The 25,559-nt window shown below is 40.6% G+C and overlaps 1 protein-coding gene across 13 annotated transcripts in view; it reads left to right on the top strand.

Moving 5' to 3' along the window:
• Window positions 1-25,559, top strand: part of LOC135410240 (uncharacterized) — a 370,146-nt gene that overhangs the window by 158,312 nt on the left and 186,275 nt on the right. Inside the window, exons 3-4 of one of the 13 annotated variants that reach the window (XR_010428581.1) lie at window positions 13,526-13,721; window positions 14,659-14,712. The exons of 9 other annotated variants lie outside the window; for them this stretch is intronic. The gene's annotated coding sequence lies outside the window, so the exon portion shown is untranslated. Of the gene's footprint in view, window positions 1-13,525; window positions 13,722-14,658; window positions 14,743-20,669; window positions 20,778-25,559 lie in introns of those variants that run through there. 3 more of the 13 variants (XR_010428579.1, XM_064646778.1, XR_010428582.1) reach the window with 3 other exon arrangements.

Raw genomic sequence — 25,559 nt, 5'->3', positions numbered from 1 at the left:
CAAATCTTTGCCTCACTACCACTATGTTGATTTGGGGTTGAAGAGCCAGACTGGTTTTAGCATCACCTGATGCCCCTCTCAGCCCACCACTGATAGCTTGCAAAACAGGGCATTGTTTAGGTCGTTTGACCATGTAGCCGCAGCTGTTATTCCCTTTCCTGCCTAGCCTGAAGGATGCTGTCCTTATTCACCTCAGACCTGACCTACCACCTTTATTATGCTATAATGCCAATATCTTTCTCCTCTTTAGCCAACCAACTCTAGCATGGCAGAAGCAGATTTTAAAACTATTGTCACCAGGTGTTAACTGGAGATATGCTGGGGCCTGTGATTTTAAAGGACACTGTGGTAAAAAGGATTAATGAAAACCTGTTACATATGGGAAAGACTATTCCTATCTAGTAACAAAGGCAAATTTCACTCTAAAGCAGAAGGTCAGTGCAAGGGGAATGAAATACCTAATTATAGCTTGAGAAACCAAGTTGATGATTTGTGCGGGTTTCCTACACAGGGATAAATTTCATCTGGCAACAGCAAGACTAGGCAAGTCTCTTCAGGTGTGGCCAGGGCTGACAGGACATGAGGCAGGGCTGGCCAGGAGACTGGATTACCATATTTGCTTGATGGGAAACCAATGTGTTCAGCTCCAACGTTCAAAATGATGTGCAGCTCTAACTACTGTGCGAGTGTGTGGCTTTCAGACAATCTATGTCACATGTCCAGGCAGTTGAATGCAGACAGTTGGAGTCTGGCTTTCTCTGCATTTGCTCAGACAGAGGTACCACTTTCTCAATTATTTTTCCTTTTTTTGTGTCATATTTCCTGGAGTTTATTTGAGCAGGTAACTGAATATCTAATTATTCTCTATTTTATTACATTGAAAGATTGCATGCAGCTTTTTAAAACACTGCCTTTTGCTTCAAGGTGGATTGGTGATATCTCAAAAGCTCCATTCCTTCCTTTTTTCAGTTGCTTAAGATGAGACCTGTGGGATTAAGGACAGGGACAACAGATGTACTGAGCAAGGAGGAAGTTTTAAAGGATACACAATTCTCTGAGCTTTGGTGTTCCTTACTAGTTGTGCTAGATAGTGCAGTTAACATCTGACTATGTGAATACTATAGGAAGCTGTGTGTGCCTTGGAGTAACCTGTTCTCTGTTAGTTGCTGAATATGTACACGTAGTTTAAACGTGTGTGATGGTTGTTTCTTACTGTTTATCCTGTCTTAATGGCTAAAAGCCATTATCAGCTGGATCCCACTGCACTCACTTATATGTATTGCTACGTAGTCAATGGACTTGTTGCCCAGGGGTCTGGAAAGTGGCATGTGTATTGGGGACCCTGAGTCCACTGGGTGTTGCTGCAGCCTCTTCCTCCCTCCCCAGGTGTTTGGCTGCCTGTGCTCAAGGCCTTTAATCTCTGATGTGGTGCTGCTGTGCAGCCAGGGGTCAGCCATGGCTGGGGAAACAGCTCAGTTTCCCCAGGAGCTGTGAGAAGCTTCCTCTAGAGACCAGCTCTTAGCTCAGGAGCTGTGTGCCTGCATGGTCACTGTAGCCTGCCCACTGCCCTGGCTAAGCCCACTCTTGCCTCCCCATCTTGACTCTGAAGCCACCCCATCCCCATGGCCACACCTGACTGTCCCATAGCCGCAGGAGGCCCTGGTTGTTCTTCCTGGCCCAGCTCTGCTTGTCACCTCCATCTGTGGTGGAATGGGGCTGTGGGGGGAGATCTCTGCCCCATCTTGCCCCAGTGACCCAATGTTCCCTGCCCTCACCTCACAGCCTGCTCTTGTTGCTGTATGACAGATATGTCTGGTTCTATGAGCATGTATCACTTGTGCAGATGCAGTCTTCCTGTAATTCCCAGACAGCTGTCTGCATTTAAAGACCTGTATCTCTTCACAGAATCATGAATGGTTTGACTTGGAAGAGATCTTAAAGATCATCTAGTCCAACTTCCCCTGCTGTGGTCAGGTTTAACCTCCACTAGACAAGGATGCTCAAAGCCCTGTCCAACCCTCTCAGTTTGAGCTTACCATGCAAGGGTGCTTAATATGACTGTCCTGTGGAGATTTGTTTTACTGTAGGACAGAGGAAATTTCTCCACAGAACAGGTTGCTCAAAGGGATCTAAAGAGCATTTTGGCTATTAAATAAGCCCTGAGGCTGCTGTAAAATCACTGAATAAGGAACATTGAAGGATCTAGCTATAATGTGAATGCAGGCGTAGATGCCCCTCTTGGAAAGATATGCTTCAATTCCAGCCTTTGTGAATAACAATTTAATTGCTGTGTCTCTGTGTTTGTGCTCCATCCACTCCAAAGAAGGACATAAGTGCGAATTGAAACATGGGAATAGACATACTGGTCATAACTAAGCTGCACTGAAATGCTGTGTACAAGCATTTTATAATGGGCACATCTGCCCACTTCACAAACCCACCACAAAAATTGGCAGGATTTGCAGCATCTGTTGTGAAAGTTGCAGCTTCAGAATAGCAAAAGGTGTTGAGTTTTGGAGTTTAGCTGCACAGATCTTTATAGTTTAGTTTCTTCTTGTGCTCTGTGGATGAGTCCTAAATCCTGACCTCAGCAGGCACATTTTACCTTGCCTTTTTTCTAGCCCCCCACTGAGATGTCTATTTTCCCCCTCTGCTACTGAAAGCTGGCTTTCCACCTCTCATATTTTCTCTGTGTAAATAAGGTGCTCCTTACAGTTTATCCACTCAGCAGAATTAGCAAGTTTAACAGATATTTTCATGAATCTCTCATTTCTCTAGAAGTTCTAGTGGTTTTGGCACTGCATCTTTCAAAAGATGTCAAGTATTCATCATAAAGTTTCTTTACACAGAATATATCACATTCTCTTGTAGTAAAGTGCTAAAGTGGTCTAAGCTTTCCAGTCTTGCTGTAGATGATGTAGATCTTGGGATCTTCTGTTAAATGTGTGAACATTTTACCCTCTTTCAAAAAAAAATAAGTCATTCCTCAGTATATGAGTCTTCTCTGTAAGATGAGCATGACCAATTCTCCTCATGGTTGATGGTCATTCAGCTGCCCCACAGCTACTTATTTCAGCTTTAACTCCCCACCAGTCCTAATGGTCTTTTGCAATTCCACCCACCTCTCATAAGCAACAATTTCTGCTCCCTGTATCTGCACCTCTAGGCTTGAGCAAAACTCCCGCTTTACCACCAGCAGGGTTCTTCACTGGAAAACCAAGAGTGCAGTCAGTTGTCCCAGTCTGGATTGAACTCTGTACCTACCTTTCAGCAATAATGCATCCTCTGAAAAGTTTTCTAATACCATCATTGCTTCTGTGTAAGCAGGTTTCTGATCTCTACATGTTTATGCACCTGACTGGCTCATTAGGCTCTGTTTGGTTCAGTTTACAAAGTGCTGCTTTGTTCATGGCTCTGTAATACCGCCCTGTCCTTTATCAAGTAAAGGCTTTTTTATTCCTGTTGCTTGCTCTCTGCCTTGGGAACAAGATTTCCTCCGAAAATTTTGTCTCTTTTCTACACTTGTTTGTATTCTCCAAATAAAGAGAAAGCAAGCAAAGCAAATATACACTGAATCTCCAAAGCATTGCAAATTGGTCTTGTGTCATCAGGAAACAGCTATGGTTTAAATAAAATGACAGGCAGGCAGAAGTCCTGCCTCAGCTTTGCTGTTCTTAAGAACTCCTGGAGGACCTTCAGTGTTCTGGCACACCATTTTACCATCTGATTCTCACTTTCCTACATCTTGCCAGAGTTAATCCTACGCTGCTGACCAGTGAAAGATGCCTCTTACACAGAGGTTCTTGCATTACCAGCTTCCAGGCTGACCCTTGCATTAAAATGGAGTGCACCCTGCTGGTTTACAGATACCCTGGAGGATTGTATTGCTGTGGTGGACTTTGCTAGAGCACTGCAGTGTCATCCTCTTAAAGGCTATGCCAGTACGAATGGCCTGACACAATAAAAGTAAAGTGAACTGTACATTTGCAACATCAAAATTGAGTAACACACTCACAGAGCCTTATAAAAATGTAGGCAATGGGAACACAGGAAACTCAGGATTGGTGTTATCCTTGTATCAAATCCAGGAGACGGAGTGAAACTCCTTCTGTTGGCAAGGTATAAAAGTGGATCTACTATGCATGGCCAAGGGCTTGAATATGGTCTATGTGACATGTCCTCAAAGTCCTGGCTGGTAGAAGAGTGCTGACCCTAATGTGCCAGGATGTCATTCTGTTTCCACTCAGAATCAAAGACTTTCCCATCCAGTTCATGGATTTCCCAATCCCTCCCAGCACATTACTCAATTCCACCCATCACTTTGAAAATTATATTGTTCCTTGTCAGAGACAGGTGCAATTATTCCCCTCTTAGATTATAAAAAGAATCAGATAATATCTGCTTTGGTGTTTGATTAGGCATCCAAATTTAGTTTCTGTAAAGGCAGGAAACCCTTTTCCACAAGGCTTAGTGATATTTTTCTCATATAGATGACATATTTCATGCAAGTGTCATTTGCATAATTACATAACTATTCAATTTGTATATGCTACTTACTGCTCGCACTTGTTTGAAGCTGCATTAGCAACTAACTTCCCTGAGGGAATATGGAGTTAAGGGGTGACATTCACTTGAACTCTGTCCTTGGGAGCACTAATCATGCACTGCATGAAAACTAGCTGTAACTCCTATTATTTATCATCCTCAAACAAAATAAGTAAAATCACTAAATGATATAGATAAGTCTAAGGTCACAGAAGCAGAGCTTATACTTGACTTAAAATATGCAGTTGAACTTTTATGGTTTGATTTAAAATTTAAATTAAAAATATTTTAACAACTCTATATGCTTGACACTGAAGTAATGCCGTTATCTGTTACTAAGACTGACTGTCCTTGTGAGGCATTTCAGTAGCAGTGCATAACTTAACTAGAGATGGAAATCCCTAATTGGACCAGCATGCTTAGCTTTCATGAAATAAATACACAGAGAGGTGATGTTGCTGAACTGATAAACAGCAGCAAATACAAGTCATAAACAGGATGGGGATTTCCATTCTTCTCATATAATATTGTGGTCCCTAAGCCAGTGACCTTACAGTCTAAAATAAATACAAAAGGGAGATATCAATTCCTGGGGGTTTTCATGTAAGCCAGTCAGTAGTATGGGACATAAGCAATGTTGTTCTACTGACGTACCCCAGCCTGATTTGAAATGTCATTGTTGTTTTTGTAGGATAATTTTATGTTAATTGTTATTTGGGAAAGATCAGGTTAAGCTTCTCTGTTTGTGGTTTAGTATTGGATAGTTTATGATCTCACTCATACAACAGAGGCTCAAAAGCCCTTGTCCAGGAAACCCACAGTTCACTGTGACTGCAATTTTGTTTCCTTGTGAAGAGTAGAAAGGAATTTTTGGTGCTTACTGTAGGTCTCGGAAGGCTATACTTACATGTGCAAGAAGTTCAGTGCTGTAGGAAGAGATCCAGCTGGTGCTGAGGACTCAATGAGGGGAATTTTTTCCCATTTCAGGTGAGTTTTACTTCAAAGCAGCTCTGTTCTGGTCCAAAGGACAAAATAGTTGTAGCAGCTGGAGGACAGTAAACACGTTCCTCAATCCTGTCTTCCATTTCGATTTAATTTGAAAAGAGTATGGTTAATTGTAAAAGAATCCTCTGAGGCCTTTCCATCATATGAATCAAAGCATGCTAAGTGGCAACAAGTGCAAGATCCACCTTCAAAAACACGTTCATGATCTGAACTAAAGCACAAACTTTTAATACTCTGTATGAAAATAAACACAGCTGCACTAAAAGGATTCATTTTGTGTCACAATCCCACACTTTGGGATTTGGCTATGAAGTCCTTAAGTAAGTCTGAAAAGTGGCAACTTTCCCCATAGGCACTTCAGTATAAATGCCTGGATTTATTATTTCATTGCTTTTAATATTTTGCAGATTGCTGAAAAAGAAACTCGGAACATCCTGATCTAATTTACTGATTGCCTGAAAAATCACCTGTAATAAACTATGTAATTGTAAAGGCAAATGGTGATTTCAGTCCAAGCATATTATTATGTGTCTGTAATTCCTTTTTCTGTGATATTACCATTCGGATGCTGCTGAGGTTTTATAGGATGCTAAACTGCCTGCTCACTGAGCATTAAGAATATTTGCGTGTATGCAACATTTAAGGAAATACAAATACATTTCAGCTGTTCTTTTTTTAAATAAGCAAATCTAATACAGCTTGCTCTTCAATGACAGTGGTAGTTTAATGTTTTTCTTACTTAATGTAACTAGCTTGCTATAAAAAAAGCCAAAACCATTTAACGCTAACAGATTTACCCTTACCCAATCTTTCATCACAGTTTCTATAAATCAGTGTAAAAGCAGAGTGATAAAAATTATCACTAGCTGGAAATTACCTTGAATGAATTCTGAGACATGTAGCTCACCTAGACGTGCTGGAACTAGAGCAGTCAAATGTAGTTCCAATGCAAAGTTATGGATTAGAGCTGTGAGTGTGGAACCACCTGCCTGGTGAATGGTCCTGAGTTCATATAAAAAGGTTATTGAGTTGCTGAACTCATAAAGAGTGAAGCAAATAGATTCTATCTCATCAGGTCTCAAGAGAAAAACAAACACTGAGACTAATCTCCTTAGGATGTAATATTGTAGCTGAGTTTCCTATTACAGGAAAATTTACCCTCTGATTTGCAGATATAAGAAGGAAGGAATAACTAACCAAGTAGGAAACTAATGGTCTTGAGCTAATTACTTTAAAAAGTTTGTTGGCATGCAGAAGCCACAAGTTCAAGCTCCCCATCTCCTCAAATAGACCACCTGCGTGCATGGCATTTTTCTTGGGGGATTACACTCTTCTGACCCGGGTCAATTGGTCCAGCCCAGTCCAGGAAATAATTTAAATTCTCATTTTCAAGAGGGAATTTTTCTCTGCTCCCCAGACACCCCTGAATCTTAGAAACCATGACTAAAGCTGGTACATTTCTATCAATGGCAGTGTTGATGGAGCAATATATTCCTGTGAGAACACTTTTTGTCAAGCCAACTGTGCTTGGGCTTTTATCTTTCACCTCTCAGATACATTATTGCAATCTGTCTGACGAGTTGCACAGACTTTCCCACATAAGGTCAGACTTCTCAGCAGCAATGGTTTCAGGGTCACTTTTCACTTAAATGAACATTCAGTTTCTGAGATACAGCTAGAAACCAGCTTTAATGAAGAAGTTGCCATTGTGCAATCAATAAGCAAACTATCTGAGTACTTTATGTCTGGAACACAGGGTTACCTGATGTTTTTATTAGAAGGGACATGTGTGATGATGTGAGACTTTCTTGAAGCAGCAGATTCTCTCAGCTTGAAGCTTGTGTCAGAAACCACTAAAAAATCCCTCCCCATGAAACTTTTCCCTTTGTACCTAGCACTTTGCCATGACCCCATGGATTCCCAGACTTGTCTCAGTTTGCACATGGCTTGTCTGCAATATCAGTTGAATTTGTTACATCCCTAACGCTGATGTACTCTAAATTTGTCAAAATACTGTGGCTAGACAAGCTTAAAATCAAATTAGGAAGGCAAAGAGAAAAGCTCTTGATTACGGAGATGGAGCTGCTGCTATGAAAGCATCAAATTAAGAATGGCAAACTTGTGTCAAAAACTAATCTGTTCCTCAAACTGTAGCTGAGCACTTCAGGAAAACTGCCTTGGTGGCTGCAGTTGAAGATTAGCTTTGTGGGCTCTCCCGGGGTGGAGTCCTTTGGAGTAGAGCAGATGCCCCTGCTCTGGATCGCCTCATTCCTATGATACCTGCGCAGTGCAAGCATGCCCCTGCATGCAAATGAATCTTCAAAGCAACTTGCTAGGAAGGTCTGCTTTCCCCTCCTTCTGGCTAATCAATTTAGAGAAGCTTATTGTAGCACACTTTGCTGTTTGTGCAAATGCAAATGAAGTCTTGTTTGAGCTTGTCTGTGACTGGGATAGACAGAGCTCTTCTGATGTGTTGATTTTCCATACCTTGATCCACCTGTGTCAGAAGTTGTTTGAATTGCATTCTTTCTGACTATTCCCTTCCTGGACACGGAGCTTGTGAATCTTTTTGTGGTGCCACAGCAATTTCACAGAATCACAGAATGAGTAAGTTTGGAAGGTCGTCTGGTCCAACCTCCGTGCTCAAGCAGGGCCATCCAGAGCACATGGCACAGGATTGCATCCAGATGGTTCTTGGATATCTCCAGTGAGGGAGACTCCACACCCCCTCTGGGCAATCTGTTCCAGTGCTCAGCCACCCACACAGTAAAGAGGTTCTTCCTCATATTCAGGTGGAACTTCCTGTGTATCTGTTTCTGCCCACTGGGGTTTGTACTATTGCTCGGCACCACCGAGATGAGCCTGTCTCCGTCCTCTTGGCACCCTCCATTCAGGTACTTATAGACATTGATGGGGTCCCCTCTTCTCAAGGCTGAACAGGCCCAGCTCCCTCAGCCTTTTCTCCTAAGAGAGATGTTTCAGTCCCTTAAGCATCTTTGATCGCCTCCCACTGGACCCACTCCAGGAGCTCCTCTTGTACTGAGGAGCCCAGAACTGGACAGCACTCCAAATGCAGCCTTGCTAGGGCTGAGCAGAGGGGCAGGATCATCTCCCTTGGCCTACTGATGCTGCTCTTCCTAATGCAGCCCAGGATACCTTTGGCCTTCTGGTGCACAAGGGCATTGCTGGCTCATGGACAGCTTGTTGTCCCCCTGGACCCCAGGTCCTTCTGCACAGATAATTCTGCTTTCCAGCACATCAGTTCCCAGCCTGTACTGGTGCCTGGGGTTATTCTTCCGCAGGTGCAGCACTCTGCATTTGCCCTTGTTGAATTTCAAATAATTCCTCTCTGCCCATCTGTCCAACCTCTTGAGGTCCTTCTGAAGGGCTGCACAGCCCTCTGGGATATTGGCCACTCCTCTCAGCTTTGTGTCACCAGTAAAATTGTTGAGGAGTTATCTGCCTTTTCATCCAAGTCATTGATGAATAAGTTAAACAATATTGGGCCCATTATTGAATCTTGGGGGACACCAGTAGTGACAGGCCTCCAACTAGACCCTATGCCATTGATTATGACCCTCTGGGATCTGCCATTCTCAATCCACCTCACTGTCCATTCATCCATCCCACACTTCCTGAGTTTGCTTGTGAGGATGTTGTGAGAGACAGTGTTGAAAGCCCTGCTGAAATTGAGGTAGACAACATCCACTGCTCTCCCCTCATCCATCCAGGTAGTTGTTTCATTGTAGAGGACAATCAGTTGGTGAAGCATGATTTGCCTTTAGTGAATCCATACAGACTACTGATCCACTTCTTGTCACCCATGTAGATAGAGATGGCCTCCAGAATAAGGTGCTCTATCACCTTTCCAGGGATGGAGATGAGACTGACTGGTCAATAGTTCCCTGGATCCTCCTTTTTGCCCTTTTTGAAGACCAGGGTGGCATTTGCTTTCTTCCAGTCCTCAGGCACCTCTTCTGATCCCCACAACCTTTCAAAGATGATCCTGAGTGGCCTCACTATGGTGTCCACAGCTCCCTCAGTACTCGTGGATGTGTCCCGTCAGCACTCATGGACTTGTGCATGTCAAGTTTGCCTAGGTGTTCTCTAACACAAACCTCCTTGACTAGGGGAAATCCTCCTTCCAACATCCCTTTACCCTCATCTCCTGGGTCAGAGATTCTTGAGGAAATCTTTACTCAGCTCCAGACATTTTGACTAGTTGTCCTAAGGCCCTGAGGTCCCTCTTGATTTTTCACAGCCTTCTTTTTGGTACCCACCTGGGAAACCAGTAGTGTGAATAATCAGTGGGCCATACCATGCTGGAAAGTTTCTGGTTGATGTCCCTTACCTGAGGGAGACAACACACCCCCCATGGGTTGGGTCTGGTCAGCATATCGACCCCTCCATTCATCTCAATAAGGGAGTCACCTTCTATTTTTTTTATGGTATTTTTTTAGGTATTTACTGGTTTACCTTCTTTTTTTCTTAATTGAGGAGGTCATGAAGTGGGGGGTAGGCTGCCCTGCCCTAGGCTACCCCTCCAACCTGGATGGACCTTCATCCACACTCTCATTTCCCTGGTCCTCGGATTCCAGGGCCTCATACCTGTTGTATAAGGGTAGCTGGGGAGGTGAAGTAAGTCAGGAGGGACTTGCTTGCAACTCTGAGCAGAAAACCATTTCCACTTCCCTCCTTCTCTAAGGTGCCTTCCTTCTGCCTGATGGTGAAGAGGTAGGGGATCCATTGTTTCTTGTGAAGTGGATGGTGAGCATGTTTGTCTAAGGCAGGGTAGAGTGCAGTCAGTCTCTTCCTCAGAGTCCCTAATGCTTCTTAGTCTTTTTCTTCATCTCTCAGCTCTGCCACTAGGCCTACATTGGGTTATGTATAGGATGTTTGTGATTGTCTTGCAGTGTAGGGTGAATTGCTGGGTTTATACTGGGGTTGCACTGGACTTGTTAAGAATACTTGTACCAATGTGGCATTTTGCTCACTGCCAACCACTGAAATTTTTTGGAACTCCTGTCAATCATAATACAGGCCTCTGTCCACCCTTACAAGCAACATCTGCATGTAAGAGCAACTATATATCTAATATCTCACTATTTCTGCCTCCTTATAACCAACATATCCACAGATATCTATATAAACAGGTTCAAGTAAGGCAAGGTATTCAGTGCAAAACCCAAAGAGACTCATAGAAGATGAGCTGGCCAAATACTGGCTTTTTAACTAGGCAGAAATTTGGACATGGAGTATGCCCAGGGGGGATGTACAACTGAAATATTTCCCGTAAATATTGGAAAGAATGTTTAGACTGTATTAAATAAAGCTTTTGAAAGGTGAGTGGGAATAATATTGTATAATGCCTATTGCCCATAACTAGAAGGTTGTGTAATGTTAGTAGCTGTATAGAATTAGAAAATTTTTTGTGATGGATAGATAGATGATTGATAGATAAATAGGTAGGTAGATGGATAACAGAGAATGGAAGCTAAAGCAGATTTCCAAGCATTTTAACTCTCTGCTGCTATTTAACAGCACAATCAATAGTTCCGAAAAGGGAAAGACATTTGCAATGCTAATTGCAATTCACAAGTGGGGGCGGACGGAGTGGGTGGAAGAGTTAGTTGTTTGCTTGCCGAGGGACATTTCAGAGCTGCTGAAGTTCTGATACTAGTAATTCTTTTTGTAAAACAATTATCTGGCTGACTAGAACACAGGAATAATTTCTAAATCAAAGAAATCAATGTAGGTGGTACTTCCTCAGGTAGTGATTTTCGGGCAGTTTTTTCTGGTCGTCTCAGCGCTCCCAGTGAGAGGAGAGATGTGATGAAGAGCTTCTAGCCATGGAGCTAGTGGGACCAGTAGCCTTTGCTAGCTCTTAATGGTCCACAAGGCTTGTCTCTTCATCCAAAATTTTGTCAAATATCTCTTATCTATTTTCTGGTATCTACTTTTTTATTTCTGAATAATAATGGATATTTTTACCTATGGTGTGACCTGAATCTGCCAACCTTATTTAACCTGATTAGTGCTCTACTCTGTGCATGCAGAGAGATTTGTTGGCCCCAGTTGAAGCACTTACAGAATAAAGTATACACCAGTGTGACAGAGAATGACAGAACTGAGCTCTTCACTCTTCTTTTCTTCCTTAAGCTAGGGTGAATGTTCCCTGGATTCCACAAACTGACTCCACATCATGAGAACATAAGTTTGTGCATATAAGACCAGAGTGCAGATCATTTTGGGCAAGAAGAGGAAGAAAAAGCAATATTCTGATGCCAAGTCTTGTTAATTCCAACTCTTAAAAGTGTCACTCTAAGCATATGGGATGAAGTAATAGCAAAGGCATCCATCTCCTGCCACTCTGCAGTTTGCTGCTGGCCTCCCAGTGTCCCCCAGGATGTTCAAAAATAAACTGGGGTTGGATGTGGTATGGAGTCAGTGTTACCTGGTGCACTCAGAAACAATTCTTTATTTGGTCTAGGTAAGAATTTCTGCTTTATACAGGGTAAAATGTAAATGTCTGTGGCACCTAGATGTCACAGACATATAGTTTTAAATACCTGATCTAAGAATTTTAAAAGATCAAATATTAATATATGGCTTCTTTTTGATTTTTTTCTTAAACAACTAACAGAGGAGTGACTACTATTGTTATATATGTTTTGATCATTAAGACATGGAGGTATGCAATTTCCTTTCTAAACAACTTTGAAATTAGAGCAAATGTTTTAATTTCCTGAAACAAATCCATTTTTTTCTAGAAAAAAATCCTGAAATTCCTTTTTAACTTCTGCTGAATTCAAAAAAATAATTACTGGATAAAGGGGAATCTGGAAAGGGTAATAGATTTTCTTTTTCCATTTCAATATGGTGTTGTGAAGCTATTTTATCATGTTCAACTTTTCAAACCAGTTAAAAAGCTTCATAAAATAAATGCAGTAGTTCATCTTAGAGCATTTTAATAATCTCCAGCTTTTCCCTAAAAAATCTTATCACCACTTTGGTCAAAGTAAAATGTACTTATTACCTGCAGCAGTATGAGAACATGATTACTCTGAAGTACAGGAGATATCTATTACTATGATCTTAAAATGTCTGCATTGCCTTGCACCAACACTCTGCATAGTCCTTTTCTGTAACATCTGGGTAAAGCTGGAAAAATCTGACTGATTCCAGTGGGGTTAGTTAGAATATATCCAGGAGTAGTTGCTCTCCCTGCTTAGCCATAGGCTGATACAAGATAACCTGGTGGCTGATGAAGAAGCAAAGAAAAAAGGACTTAGGTACTGTGATAGTACAGAGAGGTGTAATGGTATGAACAGTCTTCTTTTGTTTCCCTCTCAGAAGGTTTCAAGAGTCTTGCTGTTAATATTATATTTTTGTATTGAAACATGATTCAGTATCCCTTAAGAGGACTGAGACGTGGGTGTTCCAGCTATGAAATGAGGGTGGGAAGAAGAGGGATCAGGCAAATGGGAACCACAGGGACAATCTAGCACAGAGGCAGTTCAGGACCTGTGCTCCAAATAGGCACCTGCCCTGCAGGCTCTGGGTAGAGTGGCTAGATCGCTCCTGTGGTTTTAAAAAATATCTTTTGGATATATATGGAATGGAGGAATTTTGAAAACACTGGTTCTGCATACTGATTTGCAGTTGGTAAATCTCTGGCTATCAGCTCTTGTAAAACAGTCTGGAGATCATAGAATCATAAAATGGTTTGGATTGGAGGGGACTTGAAAGATCATCTAGTTCCAACCCTTTTACAGTGGGCAGGGGACCCCTTCCAGTAGACCAAGTTTCCTGGTCCAGCTTGGCCGTGAACACTTCCAGGGATGGGGCATCCACCACTGTAAAGAATTTCTTCTTAATATCTAACCTAGAGCTACCCTCTTTCATCTTAAAGCTATTCCTCCTTATCCTGTCACTACTTGTCCTTATGAAAAGTTCCTCTCCACCTTTCCTGTAGGCTCCTTTATGTACTGGAAGGCTGCTGTAAGGTCTCGTGGAGCCTTCTTCAGGATGAACAATCCCAACTGTCTCAGCCTGTCTTCATAGGAGAGGTCCTCCAGCCCTCTAATCATCTTTGTGATCCTACTCTGGACTCATTCCAATGGATCTACATCCTTATGTTGGGGATCCAAGAGCTGGATACAGTACTCCAGGTGGAGTCTCATGGGAATTGGAGTAAGGGGGAGAATTACCTCCCTTGACCTGCTGGCCACGCTTCCTAGAGATTTCTTGGTTTGCTTTGTAACAAGATAAATGAACCACTTAATGAACTATTAGTGGGTCATTATGTCCTGTGTAAATATTGAAAAAATCAACAAATAAATACAATGGATACCAGTTTAAAAAAAAAAATCAACATTGATGAATTACAACAGGGCTAAAGCAGCAGTAAGATTCCTGTTTGAGGAAATGCTCCAAATGAACTCCAGTAGAGTGTGTCTTACTATCTGTAGTACATGGGAATGTGAGATTCCTTTAAAAAACTCAGCAGTGAGGCTTTATTTGTTTTTTTTTGAGGCAGATCCAACTGAGGTGGAGGCAGCCTGGGGGGAGGGAAGCATGCCCTGACTGGGAACACTAGGCTGTGCCACATGGGTCTGGGAAGGCTTGCTCAGATCAGAGGGCCGGGTAGCTGCTTTTAGGTGACACAGAGCTCAAGTTAATGAGCTGACAAGACTTCTAGCTTGCACAGGACAAGAATGTGGTACTCCTGCTTCTGGACATGAATTGTCTTTAGTGAAGTGCTTGAACGCCAAATGAACTTTCTGAGTGAAAACCCCTGGGCACAAAATGATATTTTCCAATGAAAGTTTATTTCCTCTGAAAATTTCCAATCAATTATTCCACTCTTCTGCTAGTTTAAGCATGTAAAAATGTTTTTATGGCTTGCCAACCACCTCAGCCTGAGGTTGGCATACTTTTCTTATTTGCACTTAATCATATCTTCGTTATTTCTAACAGATTCTTTCAAAGTAATTGTTTGTAAGAATTGAAAGATCTGTGGAATTCATTACAAGATTATAAGGTTAATCTGCAAAGTGATACAAAGATTCTTCTTTCTAAAACCTCTATTTCTTTTGTCTTTCACAGATATCCAAGCATCACTGAGGGTGTGACCAATGCTCTTCCTGCCTAACCCTACAGGCCAGTAATTTTCCTCGATTGTCCTTGGCTGTATGTCTGCTTTTAAATAAAGCAAAATCACCCTTTTCATAGCCAAATATTAATATTTGGTTTAAACAACATTAGGTCTGTGATATAAAATCCAGGCAGCATTAAAAGAAGATTGATACTTTCTCCTTTAATCCCATGGCTTTGTGTCTTGGCACATGCTTGGCATGCATTGTCAGATTAACTGTGGTAGGATTTACAATTTCGTGGAGTTCAGTGCTTCATCTTTTACCTTTGGCAAACGTGATGATCTCTTCTACCACAGAGCTTCTCACCAGGGTAGCAGTCTCTTGTGACAATACCAAAAAAAGTGTACCAAACACACGTACATCAGGTGCCATAACACGTCGAGGTGATTTTGAGGAGTAGTATAGCACGTGCCAATCTTCACTTACGGCTGCTTCCTATCAGGAGCTGGGAGGAATTTGGTAAGAAAGCTTCAAATTTATATATAAATATAAAAATTAAATTAAAAATAAACGAAGCTGTTTGAGTGAGATTTGAACCCTGGAGAATAAAAACATGTAGCAATACTTCTATTATTCAGATAATAGAAATAGTAGTAAAACTGTTCTCTTTTACTTCTTTCAAATAAATATGTCAGCTTTTTAAGATCTAAACCATTACATTAAAACATTAACAATCTCTAAACTAGCTCAGATTCAACTTGACAAAAACTAGAAGTATCTTGAGAATGTGAATAAGAAGAGAAATCTGTTTTTGTCAGCAGAGTGACAGCAGCTTCTTTTATGCTTTTAGAGGTGAAGAAACTAAAAATGTGTTGCATTATGTTGCAAAAGAAGAAGCAAACTCAAAGTCCTCTGACATAATTTTATTTTGCAGACCCTGGTTAGGAGGCATAGTTATAATTGGAAAATGAGAAAGACTAAATGTTCTTCATGAGCTTTTTGGTTTTTTCTAATATATTGAAAAAACATGCTTAGCAAAATCAAAGCTGTGTGAGTGATGTTAGTATTTTGGGGTTTGGAGTAGGGGTTTCACAGTATGTTGGGTAGTGGCTAACATAAGAGGGTCATAATCAAAGGGTTTCAGATGTTGTTGCATATAATGCATAACACTAGGAAGTGGTCTTGAGAACCAGGATTTGTCAGGATGTTCTTTTACCCTATAAAAAAATATATCTGTGAGGTAGAGGCCATGAGATGTCCTCCTCAAACAGCAGAACCACAGCAGAACACGTGGCTGGGTGTGTCAGAGATGGTGTGTTCAACCCAAGGGCTTCCAGGGTGCCTCAAGCCAGAGGTCACTCTAATTGATTTGATTTGCTTCAGATTGTCTTTCCAAATACCTGTCTCACTGTGCTCCTCCCTTAATGCCTCCTTCTGCATTTTGGTCTCTGTTCTGCAAAGACTTTAATGTGACTGCAGGACAGTGCATGGATAGACTCTCTAATGGCTCCGAATGTGCCACACAGAGCTCACGGTCAACCTGGGGTGCTTTGATCTACCTCTGGCATCTGACATTTGCATATCCAACTCAAGAACTGGTGAATGGACTATTGAACCTGCTCAGTTCTGTGTCAGCACGTCTCTATTCTGCTTTTCCTGACTCACAAATCAAATATTTCATTCTTCAGCACCATGAGAGGCTCCCTCAGCAACTGACATATTTGACAGCCACACTGCACTTCAAAGAACTTCACAGGGTTGTTAGCAGTAGCAGGGATTTTTCACAAAGTTGTATTTTTAGCGCAGAGTCTGAAGGAATGACTTGACATATAGTACAGTGATCCTAACCTTACTCTAAGCACAATAGACTGCTTAATTTATAACTGCTTTTTGAAATAAAAATTCAATATAGAATACTTAGCAACGTCAGATCTTCTGTATAAGAAACACAGAACTGCAGAAATGCTGGGTGAGCATTTATTAAAAGTAGCTCTGATTATGTTTTTCATTCCATGGTATGACTGATGACCTAGTTTTCCCTATATTGTTTATTTCATGGATTTCTGGCTGCTATCGTTACTGTCAAAGGTACAGGGTTATAATGAAAATACATTAGCAGGCTGGTTTAAGCTAAATACTTTCTGTAATATTTGGAACAAAGGAAAAAATTTTATTCTGGAACATTCATTTTCTGAAATACATTCCAGAGAACAATGGCAATATGTTAAATCTCCTTGTCTGTTGAGTGCCCATGTGTCTTCTTTTTGACTCATCCAGGCATGTGGCCAATGATGAGTATTTCTAAATTATCTTTCAAAAATCCAACAGAATATACAAGGTCAGTGAATTCGCAAAAGTTGTTTCACCTACTCTTGATTGCCTCCCTTCTCCTTCTTACTTTCCTCATTTTGTCTTTTTTATTTACCTATTTTTCCCATATGGTATCATCTATCCTTTCTAACTACTGCATTCAATGGAGAATTGGAAACTGAAGCAAGTAGAACGTGAGCTTGCCATTATCCTAACACCACTTGTGTGGTGTTATGCTCAGACATCTTCTCACCTTTCGGTTTCTTGTTCTTTTTTTTTTGAAGCATTTTCTTGTGTGGATGTGCCTGACCCACTGGGTTACCTTAAAGATGGGAATTGAGTCCGTGTGATTAAGCTGGTGTCTGTCTTTTTTGGCCTTCTCTAGGCCAATGTTCAAGGCTCTGTTGTGGCTTGTGTGAACTCGCTGTAGATTCACTCAGCTAGTACCACTGCAGGTGCTTGTCTAGGCACTCAGCAAATGTTTGTGGTGTGCACTCAGACTCGCACGAGTGTGAGCGGTGAGTGTGTGTGTTGTGGAACAAATTGTTCAGGCTACCATTTATGTGGTGGCACTTAATTTAAATCTCCACTCTTCTGAGTTGTCGCAGATGCATTAACTCTGTTCTGTACATGCCCTCGATGGAGATGCTGTGACGCTGCTGGAGCTCTGCTTTCTGCAGCCTCGTCTGTGAGGCCTTGGGGGAGTTCACCATCATAGATAAAAGTGTGTGTCTGGTGTCTATAAAACAGACATTGAGTTGATTTTTGTTGATTTAAACAGACTAACGTGAAATAAGACTACTGAAAATTCAAAGGCTGCAGTTGACAATTTAAAGGGAGAAGCATTTTTCTGGGTGGATCTTCCTGGGGTTGCTGAACGGGTCTCATAACATTTTCTTTTCTCTTATGCCATGTGTATTTGTCACTGCTGCTCTCTGCTCTAGAAGGAGTTATGTAAATATGTCTCTCTCTTGCATTGCCTTGGATTTAGTTTTCCTGTGCTACTACTATGAATGCAAAAAATTGATTTCAGAAATACTGATTTTTTAATTTCAGTTCCCACATGTGATGTGTTTGACTTTTTTTTTATTTTATTTTTTCAAAAACATTAAAAGTTGTACTGAGTCTTTTATCTCTTTTTCTGATTTATCCTCGCCACACAGAAACACATTTGTAAAACTTGCAGTGTATAAATACTGTTTAAGGCTTTCTGTGGATTTATCCACCACATTTTAAGTTAAACTGGGGGATTAATTTGTCTTGCATATTCTTTCATTATATGAATTTGTCCATAGGACAGAAAACATCAAAAGAAAGGTTTTTATTAGAGGAAATACTGTGAGGTTTTCTCCTTCCCTTTTGCAAAAGATATGAAACAATGAAAAACCACAAATACTAAAAACTGTTAATATGAAGAATATAAAATCTAGGTAGCATTTTCTTGCATCTAAATCCATATTCTATGAATCTTTGATGTGCCATAAAATTGTAACTGCTGAGTGGGGAGTGGGACAGAAAGCCACAGGGAGCAGCAGCTCTCTGTTATCTTTCTTCATTTCTATATTACTGCAGACAGAAGGAAACCTCTTTTAGAATTATTTTATTCTTATTTCTACTTTTTCTAAATACGTTTTAATTTATTGAACCCTTTGGTCAAGTTACAATAAATATTTGAAATGAATCAGACCCTGTAAGTGAGCAGTGGGGCAGGTAGCAGGTGTGTAGGCATCAGAGAGTATTTTCCTTTCCACAGCTGCCTGACTCTAACCCTTCTGCAGCCTCCTTGTCTCCTTCCTACCAGATATGTTTCCCTGCCTAAACCTATGCTATTTTGTGATGGTTATCTCAGGCTGTAGGTAATGGAGACCTTATTTTCCAATCCTGTCCCCTTTGAAAGGGGTTGCCCAGGTTACAGATTACACATTGAAAACATGGTTCTTACACAACCACCCAGTGGGAACCCAGATAACTACTGGATACAAGTTTTTCTTTCGTTTATCCCATATACCAGAACAAGATCAGCTAATGTCTGGAGCATCTTATTAGCCTGGACCATGTGCCATCCTGTCTTGATCCAAGCTCTCCGAAAGGCCTTTGAAGACAGCAGTGCCCTGCTGGTGTGGACACTGTATGCAAATGTGCAAAGCTCGCCAGACTTGGACCTATGCCACTGGAGCATGGGACCAGCTTAGGGCACTCTCGTGCTGACAGAGCAACTGCAGGTTGAAATATCCACTCCTGCAGTGGTTTCAAATTCATGCTTTATTCGTAACGTGGCATAACACCTGAAGGATGCTGGTATAAATGTTAGTGCTCTTGATGCCAAAAGTCCTCTGAGTTGTTGTGCTTGTAGCTGGGAAAAGAACTGTGTTTGAATTTTTTAAAAATTCTATTCAGGTGTATTTGGTGAACTGGGATTTGGATTCTTAGGTGATGAGAAAACCACACAGAGGTTATGATGAAGTACACTGGTGCTTCTATGTGGGCTCCTTTAGCTGCAGCATAGTTCCTCACTACTGAAGGACCCTGGATTATGGGCTTTGATGGAGAAAGAGTTTTGTGCAATCTCTGAGTATCTGTCTCTAAATATGGCATTTTAACTTGAAATCTGTAGTCAAGAAACCACTAAAATCTCTTGAGCAAAATATAGCAACCAAAAATCTACACCTTTGAATCAAATGAAAAGGCCAAGTTAAACCAGCTGAGCTAGTAACATTTATGTTCTCCTGCTTTCCCCAGGTATTATAAGAAACTGCCTAAAATCAAAACCAGCAAAAAGTCACATAGGTTATCACAATGTAGGAATACATTCTCTTTCATGATGAGGGTCATAACTTTGTATCTTGACTGAATAATATTGAATCAAGGAAAGAGTGTTAACTAAAAGTAAGTTTTAATTAAATCTGCAGCAGTTACTATTTTTCAATGTACATAAGAAGAGATAGGGTATGATATATTTCCTTGATTGAAGAATTTTCAAGTTCCAGCTGGACAGCACTTTAATTAACTTCATTTTCTACCTTTTCTCAGCTGTGGTCCCCTTCCATTATGTCTCTGAATCAATCTTAATTGTAACATTTTGGAAAAGACAGATTTCTCACTGTGTGAATGCTAAACGAAAACCTTTGAACTTGATATTCTTAAAGTTGTGCCGTCAAGGGGAATGTGGGGAAGCCAAAGTGAAGACGACGAACACGGGAAGTGTGTCCCATCGAAGGCTGGTGTGCAGCACATGCTTTTAATGGAGCTACTTCTGTTTCTGCTGTTTGCCAGCTGTAGTGTGACACTGGGGATCTGCTCAGTAAAATGATAACATTTGCACAACAAACTGTTTGTCCCTGGCTGGTTGACAGACTGAGAGCAGCAGTATCATTACTGAACAAGAGCCCAGAGTCTCCTCCTTGTCATCCTCTCACACTGAGCTAATTGCTAACAGTCTAAAGAGAGCATCTACTTCACAGGTTAAAGTTGAAAGAATTTGTAGAAGTACGCGAGAGCCCAGGTCGAGGTTTTCCTCAAGTCTGGCTTCAAAGGTGTGGATAAATCTTCATGAGGGCTTTGCACAACTCAAGCAAAAGGCTGGGGGAGGGGACTTGTCACTAGTGGAAGCCAACACCAATTCTTCCTTCCTGGCAGTAACTGCAAATATATTTTATATCACATTTCAGTGGGTAAAATATGACAGGTGTTATGCATGTAGTAACAATAATTTATCTTCTCAAACAGTTTGGATTTCAAGAGAAGGATACCAGCCAAATGCTGTTGGCCTTTGTAAACTGATCATTTGGGAAGGCTCCATTGGAAAGACAAGTGCAATGCGTGGGTATCTACACTGTGTTTTATAGCTGTGCCTTTATTTCTACTTGGAAATGGCAGAATTAAGACAGACAGGGTGTCAGCACGCTAATAGCATCTAAACCAGGGAGTTGTCTGTGAGTTTGGCACATCAGAGAAGTCATGCCACAGCATGCCACATGTAATGTTAGGGAACATGATGTTTCAATTAGTAAATCAAGGTTGAAACTTAGAGATGGTATTTTTTCCTCAGGATTTGTGTTTAGTGAGTTTCTGTTTTTCCCCCTTGTCAGTATTGTAGATAGGATATCTTGAGTCTCAGTGGTGTTTTTTTTTGAAAGCTTCTATTGGATCTTCAAATTATCTAATTTATTTGGATTATTACAGTTACAGTTACTAGGATCTCAGAGGCAATACTACTGCCAATTTATTTCTTTTTATTTCTTTTTGTCAGTGATGCTTGTAGTGTTACCTCTAGGACAAAAGAAGAGGAAGCTTTGAGTAGAGGTGTAGTTGTTTAGCTCTCTATCTTCCTTGCTGAGACAGAGTATGGCAGTGCTGCAGTGCAGTGATACTTCAGCTGGCATTAAACTAATTATTTTGGGTACATGAAGCATTCTGGCTACACAGAATGAAGTCAAGTATGCTCTGATTTTCCCTGCCAAAAGGCTTAGCAACTTGGGCACCAATGAATGAATAACAATAAATAGCAGTGTCTGGATAGGAATTTATGGGGATGTCGTGGTTCAAGCCCAGCTGGCAACTAAGTACCAGGAAGCTGCTCACTCACTTCTCACCCTACCTCAAGTGGGATGGGGATGAGAATTAGTGGGGGGAAAGTAAAACTTATGGGTTGACATAAGAAATGAAGTAAAATATAATAAGAATAAAAAAGAAGAGGGAAAGAGAGACGGAAAAGCCTAGAGAAAAAAAGTGATACACAATTGCTCACCACCCACTGACTGGTACCCAGCCCATCCCTGCACTGCAACCAGTCCCTTTCTGGGTAACTCCTCCCGTTCATGGACCGGGCATGTTGTTCTATGGTATGGAATACCCCTTTGGCCAGTTTGGATCAGATGTCCCAGCTATGTTCCCTTCCAGCTTTTGTGAAGCTCTTCCCTGGCAGAGCATGAGAAGTCCTTGACTTAAGGTAAACACTACTTAGCAACAACCAAAACGTCAGTGTACTACCAATATTATTATACTGAATTCAAAACACAGAACTGTACCAGCTACTAGGAATAAAATTATCCCAGCTGAAACCAGAACAGGGAGAGCTTGTCATTCTGAAATTTTTCATATTCCCTACATTGCTACCTCTCTTGCTTCTGTAATCTTTTATCTCTTTTTTTCTAACTTCAAAGGAAAAAATGAAGCAAAGAAGGATGACAGAATGCAGAAGCTGTGGGCAATGTATCATCCAACAGCAGACACCTGACTGTAGCTATTTCTCAGACAAAGGGTCTGTGCAATAATTCCCATGTTAGGCAAAGCTGACACCTTACACAGAAAATAAGAGTTGAATTGGATAAGAAGATAGACTGGATTGTGGTGATCATGTGCAGAGCTCAAGCATACTGACCAGCAACTCAGCTGTCCCCTTTTGTTCCCCTCCCTTCAATTTCCCGTGCCTATTCTCAGGTTTAACGTGATGACCTCTCTTTATCCCCCACTGTCTACTCTCAAATAACTTTCCACTCTGACTACTTTTCCCTCACAAGTCTCGCTTTTGCTACCTCTGTATCCAAACTTGGTGTTTCTGGGGGGGTTACCTAGCCAATCATTTAGCAGTCACCCAGCAACTTTTACTCTTCAAAATGTCCTTAGTTCTCTGCTCCATTATCTGTGAGATTTCATAGAATCATAGAATCATTTAGGTTGAAAATGACCTTTAAGGTCATCAAGTCCAACTGTTACCTTAACACTGCCAAGTCGATCATTAACCCATGTCCCTAAGTGCCACATCTACACTTTTAAGTATTTGAAATACCTCCAGGGTAATACCTTCTCTGGGTCGCTTGTCCCAATGCTTGACAAACCTATCAGTGAAGAAAGTTTACCTAATATCCAATCTAAATCTCCCATCTTGGCCATCCTTACATCATTCCCTCTTAACCATCTGTGAAATTTAGTCATTCTTCATCTGTAACTGGACATTAGGAAGCATTACTTTACCAAGAGGGTGGTCAAACACTGGAACAGGCTTCCTGGAGGGGTGGTGGATGCCCCAAGCCTGTGATCGTTTAGGAGGCATTTAGACACTGCCCTTAATAACATGCTTTAACATTTGGTCAGCCCTGAAATGGTAAGGCAGTTGGATGAGATGTTCCTTGTAGGAAAATGTTCCTTGTACTGTAACATTGTTCCTTACAAATGAAATAATAAATTCTAAATGTGTTCAGACTGGATGTAAAGGATATTTCTAATCAAGAGAGAGGGGGGTGTCTGAAATGTGCTCCCCAAAATTGTTTTGACCAGAACAATCCCAAATAACAACTAATGAAGCTTACAAAGTAGCTTCATCAAGTGTGAGTGAATGTGGTTGCAAATCTGTGTTAAATTTATCTTGTGATGTGCCTGTGATTTGATACCTAATGCTGGTGCCAAAACAGATCATAAGGAAGTGGCTGTGTTTTCTTCATAAATTTTAATAATAGCAAATATAGACCAGTTTCATTCCAAACTGCTGTTTGTGTTCTGTGATCTTCAAAACACTTTTACAGTTATTATTATTATTATTACTATTATTGAGGGTTTGAAGCATAGAAGGAAAGAAAAATTTTGCTGCAAGTTTGAAATTTCAACCTAGTTTTACAAATAAAGACCAAACTTTTTTGAAGTGCTGGCAAGAAAGAATAGTGAGAGAAAACAACTTTGCCTTTTCCCCCACTACCCCTTTCTCTATTTCCTCTAAAAGCCTGCAGTGCTTACCTGAGGAACCGGAGACCTTGCCATAACTTTTAATTCCTACAGAAAGGAGGCCTGACCAGAGTTTTCTAGAACTAAACATGTGTCTCAAGCCATTTTCATGTTTTCATGATTTTGCTTTCTCCAGAAATTGAATCCAATATCAGAGAAAAGTGTTTAGTAAACGATGTTCTTTTATGCAGTGAAAGAAGAATTGATATTTTAATTAAAAATACAAAAAATATAGGAGACTGTGGACAAAAACATTATTTGCAGGATAGGACATGATACCTAGAAAATTTAAAACCATCTATTTGAAAACTGAGAACCCAGACCTGGGTGAAGTGGAAGATATTTGTATTTAGTCCAAGCCCAAGCTGTAGAGTGTGGAGGAGAACAGAGTTCTGAAAAATATAAAGCATTTAAAAAACTTTATTAGTTTTTTAAACTAAATCCTCCTAAACATATCTGAGTTTTTAATTTTTTCTTTGTTCTTAACATAAAAAATGAGGTGAGAGAAGTATGAAAAATGGAAATGCAGAAATTTAAGACTCATGTTAAACAGTTTGATTAAAAATTTGAAGATAAGATTTAGAATCTTGGCATTCAAATAACCAGCTCCTTCTGGTATCCTTTGCAGAAGGAAGTACTGGATGTGAGTATAAAATGAGAATAAAATATGATATTAATTTGCACTGAAGTAGCAAATATTCTACAGAAGTCTCAGGTCATTAATCTATCTTCCAGCTAAGGGAACTACATTAATAGCTTATGGGATTTACAGGGCAAGCTTCAATTTAATGGTTCACCCTAAGTTTGGGGAAAATAGGAAAGGGCAGGATACTGGAGGATACATTATATCTTGATGCATTAAAATCAATGGCAAAACTTTCTTGGCCTAAAATGGCCTCTAGATAGTTTCTAATTTCGTTGCTGCTGAACGTTAATTGCCTGTCTGCAAAGTGGAGGAAACTATATTTTCCTGACAAGTGTTAAAACTGACAGTAATCCTCATAGCTCTGTCTTGAATAGGAAAATAATCTGAATTAATGTTAAGCTTTAATTGCATTTTTGGAGGTGAATGGGATGGGGGTTGTTTTTTTAAATGTGGCCTCAAAAAGACAAATATTTGCAGTGAATTATAAGAAGATACCTGCAGCGTCACACAGTTTCACTTGTGGTATTTTCTAAGGAGCTCTCATCACTGGAGTCCTGCCTGTGTTTTGTCATTAGTCACTATGTTCTTTAAATTATATTATTTCCCTGTGCTCTGGAGCTAGGTGAGAAACCCTTTTTTATGTTTCTTGCTGTTGGAGATAGGGTGTGCCTTTGTAAATGGAGAGAGGAGCATATTACATAGTTTGCAGCTGATTCATGAGAAGGCTCAGAACAAGAACCAGGGAATAATGTTGTAATTTAGTAGCTGAAATTCTGTCTTCACAGGGGAGAGTCACTAGTACAGCACCTATAAATCAGTGTTGGTGCAGTGCATCATCAGATATGCAACCTTTTTTAAGGTGATAATTCCCATAATTTGAGTATTGACCTTGTTCTATGTTGTACAGACTTGTAATCTGTGTTTTTCTGAGTGATCCCCACAGGTGGGACATTTCTAATGTGAAGTCACACTGTGAGACACCTCTGAGTGTGCTGGGAAGATGGGATTATAAATATTCATTGCTCTTGCAACCTTGGGCTATGAATGTTTCAAATTTTATAAGCTAAGCAGAACTGGGCCTAGTCAGAGAGAAAAGAAAATCTCAAAACTTTGGTAATTCCAGGTGATAAATGAAGCAGAATGAGTAGAAAATGAGAGTTTTTCTGCTAGGCTGATTTTGAGCCAACATGCTAATTTGATTAGGAGAAGTACATAAGCACAATATAAAATCTAATCAC

Source organism: Pseudopipra pipra, chromosome 2 (assembly GCF_036250125.1).
Source record: "Pseudopipra pipra isolate bDixPip1 chromosome 2, bDixPip1.hap1, whole genome shotgun sequence".
NCBI lineage: Eukaryota > Metazoa > Chordata > Aves > Passeriformes > Pipridae > Pseudopipra > Pseudopipra pipra.
The sequence above is the reverse complement of the archived record's forward strand: the minus strand, read 5'-3'. Positions and strand labels throughout refer to the sequence as shown.